The 5,603-nt window shown below is 35.4% G+C and overlaps 1 pseudogene; it reads left to right on the top strand.

Moving 5' to 3' along the window:
• Positions 1 to 3,947: 3,947 nt before the first annotated feature.
• On the top strand, positions 3,948 to 4,127 carry LOC123786802 (ATP synthase F(0) complex subunit j, mitochondrial pseudogene; annotated as a pseudogene).
• The last annotated feature ends 1,476 nt before the right edge of the window (positions 4,128 to 5,603 follow it).

Raw genomic sequence — 5,603 nt, 5'->3', positions numbered from 1 at the left:
TTAATTCCATTTTGGTCAGAGTACATACTTTATATGTTTTTCATTCTTGTAAATTCATTATGATGTGTGTGATAGTCCAATATGTGGTCTATCTTGGTGGATGTTCCAAGATAGAGATGGGCTTGAGAAGAAAATATATTCTGCTGTTATTGGATGGTGTGTTCTATAAATGCCAGTTAGATCAATTGATAGTGCTATCTGGATGATCTGTAACCTTACTGATTTTCTATATGCTTTATCTATGCACTTATTGATGAAAGGGTATTGAAGCCCTAACTCTAATAGCAGATTTGTCTATTTCTCCTCTCAGCTCTATCAGTTTTTGCCTTATGTATTTTGATTCTCTGTTGTTAGATGCGTACATATTTAAGACTGTTTGCTACGTCTTCAAAGAGAATTGACCCTTTTATCATTAAGTAGTGTTTCTTTTTATCCCTGATAAACCTCCTTGTTCTGAAGTCTGCTTTGTTTGAAATTAACATAGCTACTCGGCTTTCTTTTGATTGGTGTTAGAATGACATATCTTTATCCCTTTACTTTTATCCCGAGTCTTTAGAGTTGAAGTGTATTTATTGTAATATATAGTTGAATCCTGTGTTGTTGTTTTTTTAATCCACCTTGACAATCTCTGTCTTTTAATTGGTGTATTTAACCACTCACATTTAAAGTGATTATTTATGTAGATAAATAAAGCATTTTCTACTTATTGCATTTGTCATTTGTTTTTTGTTTCTTCCATCTTTTTCTGCCTTCTCTGGTTTAGCTGAACATTTTATATAATTCTATTTTATCATCTCTTAGTGTGTCAATTATACTTCTTAAAACATTTTAATCGTTGCTCTAGAGTTCACAATATATAGTTTTGATTAATCTGAGTCGACCTTTAAATAACACCACACAGTTTTATGTGGCATTCAACCCCTCCCAACTCTCTTCCTTTCTCACCTCTTCTTTGATCTCCAGACTTGCCTCTGGTTTGCCATAGCTTGCATGTCCTGGATTGCAATTCCTTTGTTATTCCCAAACAAACACATTTGGCTGGTAAAATAATGGGTTGTTCTACTTTTAAGGTTGACATTACTTGGTGCCAGAGAAATAGGATCCAGAAAAGACCTCAACAGCTCCAAGGCTGGTGATCAAACACTTGCCGGTACCCACTGAGGCCATTGAGCTCACTGCTTTGTCCCTGACCCTGGAGTTTGAGGGTATGTTTTCAAGCTCTACTCTCTTTGTGTTTTGAGTTCTCTAGGCTATATTTAGGGATCTGTTCAAAGGCTTTGTCCTTTTTGTTTTCATGAAGTCTTTTTCCCTTCTGGGGAGTACTTGTTTGTTTTTGTGAACCTCTGGTTTTGAGTAATGGCAACTTAACTAGAGATAATTTAAATTTTCAATGGCCATTATGGGGGACTTCCTATCTTTTTTTTTAAGATTTTATTTATTTGAGAGAGACAGCCTGCAAGAGAAAGCAAAGCAAGAGCACAAGGGAGGAGCAGAGGGAGAAGCAGAAGCAGGCTCCCTGCTGAGCAGGGAGCCAGAAGCAGGACTCATTCCGGGAGCCTGGGATCATGACCTGAGTCAATGGTAGGCACTTAAGCAACTAAGCCACCAAAGCACCCTGGGAACTTTCTATCTTGCCAAACTTGTTTTTCTCAAAACTAAATTAGAAAGCCACATCTCCAAAATTGCAAGACAAAGAGAATGGGATACCTATTTTAAATGGGATACCAGGTATTTCATGCCAATTAAGTAGGTGCTTTCATTAAAATAGTTTCATTGAAAGATTCATGGCAAAAGGCCCATGAAAAAGTAAAGAGATAAAAGATATCTTACACAAAAAATTGTAAGACTGACCTATAAGACTGATGTAATTCCCCTTTACTTTCTTTGAGTACTCAATCTAGTACTGAATATTGTCTAGAATTGCCTTTCCATTCTGAAGAGACTATTAAATGGTTACCTTTTGAAATAAGAACACCCAACGCAATGGGTGATTCTCTTCAGGTATTTTTCAATCCTTGGTCAAAGGCCAAACTAGGAGCCATAGTTAAAGAATTTCTTAAACCAAGCAAGATCCTTGCAAGTTTTTGTAAACCGATTACCTACGGAGCCTAGTCCTGAGAAGAAAATAAAATTTCACATTGTTCCTTCCTTTCCAAATCCAGGACAATTTATTATTGATACTCTCTCTCCCAGGGATAACAATGGCTTTCTTGTTTGCCTCATTTTACAAACATGGCTTGGCTTTCTGCCTGCCTGGGATGTGCAGGTTGTCAGTCCTTTTGGCCATGTTTGGGAGTGACTCTCGATTGAAGATGATGTCTTTTATATCCTCCTTGAGGATGTTTCTTGGGTGCATAGAGTTGTTTAATGCTGCCAGAAATGTGTATTGTTTGTCCCAGTCACAACATGGCAAGACATTTGGAAGGATTTAATGATCAGAAATTTGGTCAGATTGGAAACTGGTATTCAGAGCCTGATAGAATTTTGTTTTTAGGTTTTCTTCTCTAAGCTAAATGTACTCAGAGGGAAAGAAAAGCATATTAACAGGTGAATGGTGGATGGGTGTTCCAATCCTTTGATATCATTTAGATAGCAACTGAATTCTTCCATGAATTAAAAATGGCTGTACTTGTACAAATTTAGTCTTTGCAAGACCAGAGGTGTGGCTCCAGAAACAATTTGAAGTCCGCTAATCCTGTTTACCAATCCCCACACCTCTACCATTCATCCCAAAAGGCTTGTACATATTGTCTTAAGGGGACCAAAATCTTTCATGTTTTCCCCATGTGCCTTTTAGGCGTCAAGATTCTACCCAGGGTTATCTCCAGAACTCTTATCTGGACCATCTCTTTGACATGCAAATTTCAAGGAGGTAATTTTTATCAGAAGGAGAAGAAAAGGAGGAAAGTTATTTGAATAGGCCCAATTTCTTCTATAACTAGTGAACTTTGTATTATTATAACTAATTCATAGCAGTAATTCTAACATGGGAACTTTAAGATCTCTGCTTGCATCTGTCTGTATGTTCATGTGAGTCTCTATATAGGTGGATGTGTAGATGTGCAGTATTTTTTACCTCCAGATGGTAGTGCCAAAATTAATTTTTAAAACAGATCTATTTAATTGGCATAAAGAACGCTAAGCACTTAAATAAATTCTTAGAAATATAATAGAAACTTAATCCAAATGAATTTCAGGTTCACGTGATTTAGGGAAAAAATTCAGTATTAAAGCTACTTTAAGCTTGTTGGTTTAATTAAAACAGGCATGTTTTTAGAGTTTTCAGCAGTAAATATAATACTTTTATTCTACGCAGGCTTACTAAAGGTTAAGTGAGTTCATGTTATCTCTTAGAAATTTGTGAGCAAAAAAGATAATTTAAGATGATGGTTAGCTGTTTAATATCTCATGATATTTTCATGACTAATCTAAACGTAGTTATTAAGAACATTTATTATTAAATAGATGCAAGATAAAAGTTTATAAATGAACTTTTCAGCATTATTGACGTCTACTTAAATAGTTTATCCAAATCTTTTTGGTAACTTAAAACCTCAGAATTTTGATAAGTTAAATTAGATGATGGATAGTCATTAAATATCTAGATCATTTCCAAATAAAATACTGAAACATTAATCATGAACAGAGTTTTATCTACTTTTGGCTTCTTATGACAAAGAAACTAAAAGATAATTTGGATGTGTTAGTGCTACATTATAAAATTGAAAAAAGCATATACTCTAAGAAATTATAAAATGTGTTAATAAATTTGCCAATCTAAAAAAGGCTGATGTAACAGGAAGTTTATCATTGTTTACTTCTTAGTTTTCACTGGAAATTAAGGTTTAAAGGGTTAAGAATTCTAATAAATGATGCGCACTTGGTGACCTTTCTAAGTCATTGGCAGTGCAGGTTGGGGGAGCCTGAGCAGGGGGTTCTGGGTTGAGATGCTTCAAAGTCTTGTTTAAAAAGTTTGGATCCCCATGAAGCCCTACTATACTCAAATTTACAAGATTTGGGTAGGAATGGGGCTGATGGACTTCATCATTTATAAAATTGGAAGTGCTGATAAAAGAAGTAAAGCTTTGAAAGCCTTGAGTCCTGCACCGGCTCATGGTCATCATTAACTAGCTTTACTTGTAGTGCGCACCAGATGGATCATCAGTTTGGCTGTACATCTCAGCAAGCTCTATTAGATGGCAATATGGAGCATCGCTGTACACTTGTAGACATGTTGTTTCCTTTCTGGCATGAATAAATGTGCCTGTGAGGTGCAAAAAAACCAAACTCTAATAAATGTAATTAAGGCTCCTGGAAATAATAGGGGAAACATCTAATGCAAGGAAAGCAGGATGTGTGTTTTCAGTAAGACAAGGTATGATGACTAGAGATGCATTCTTGTTGAGGGAAAAGAAAGTAATTTTGTCCTAATGTGGGACTGTTTAGAGAAGAAAGACACAGGACAAAATCTGAGTGTAAAAAAACAAAACAAAACAAAAAACACCAAAAAAAAAAAAAAAAAGAAAAGAAAAAACTCGTAGAAGTTTTGTGGAAAGGGGCACCTGGGTGGCTCAGGAGTTAAGTGTCTGCCTTTGGCTCAGGGAGTGATCCCAGCGTCCTGGGATCAAGGCCTGCATCGGGCTCCTCCACTGGGAGCCTGCTTCTTCCTCTCTCACTCCCCCTGCTTGTGTTCCCTCTCTCGCTGGCTGTCTCTCTCTGTCAAATAAATAAATAAAATCTTAAAAAACCAAAACAAAACAACTTTAAAAAAAAAGAAGTTTTGTAGAAAGAAGTCTTGGGAAAGAAATTTCATGTGTGGTCAAGCTAAATGAACTTCAAGGTTTAAAAAAACAACAACCTTTGACATCGATAGCATACTTATATAAAACCAAAACTTAATTTTCTTTCACCTAATGGAAGGACAACTTTTCTTGAATTGTTGGTCACCTTTTAATAAGAAATTGTAAACAGGGTTTTCCTTCCCTTTTAAGTGAAGTTTTTATCAAAAGAGTTTTCTCTATTTGTTGTCTGAATCGGGTCTTTGATTGCCTAAAATCTAGTAGAACTCACAATATTGAAAGAGCAAAGTTTTGCTCAGAACTATGTAATCTTCTATATTTGCCCATGAAGTCTTTAGTTGTCACTATGGTTAAATGGATACCTAAGTATTGTTTTGCAGTGACCTATGATGCTATTTGACCAAGTGTTTTAAAACTTTTTGACATTTTGGACAAACTTCCCCCAAATCAAATTCTAAATACAGTCTTTTCTAGTCAAACTGAAGTTTGGATATTCCAGAGGGTCCCTGGAGCATCTCAAAAGATTTGTTCTCTCTTCTTATAAAAAGGGAGATGTTAAACTAATTAGACTATTTTGCTATGTCAAATTATATGGGAAGCACTGTCGAATAAGGAGTCGAATACTAAGCCTTCTTTATGTTTTATTTGTGTAGGTACATGTTATAAGCATTCCAGAAATTGTGTGAAATTCTTGGAAATCTGATATGTCTTAGTATAATGTTATCAGTCATAACTCTAATTATTATCTTCAAATGTTGCATGTTACAGAAATAAGCAAATTTTCTTGTCAATTCCATTACACTG

The sequence above is a fragment of the Ursus americanus genome, chromosome 9, assembly GCF_024610735.1.
Source record: "Ursus americanus isolate L20-20 chromosome 9, mUrsAme1.1.p, whole genome shotgun sequence".
Classification (NCBI taxonomy): Eukaryota; Metazoa; Chordata; class Mammalia; order Carnivora; family Ursidae; genus Ursus; species Ursus americanus.
This window is presented reverse-complemented; position numbering and strand designations above follow the sequence as displayed.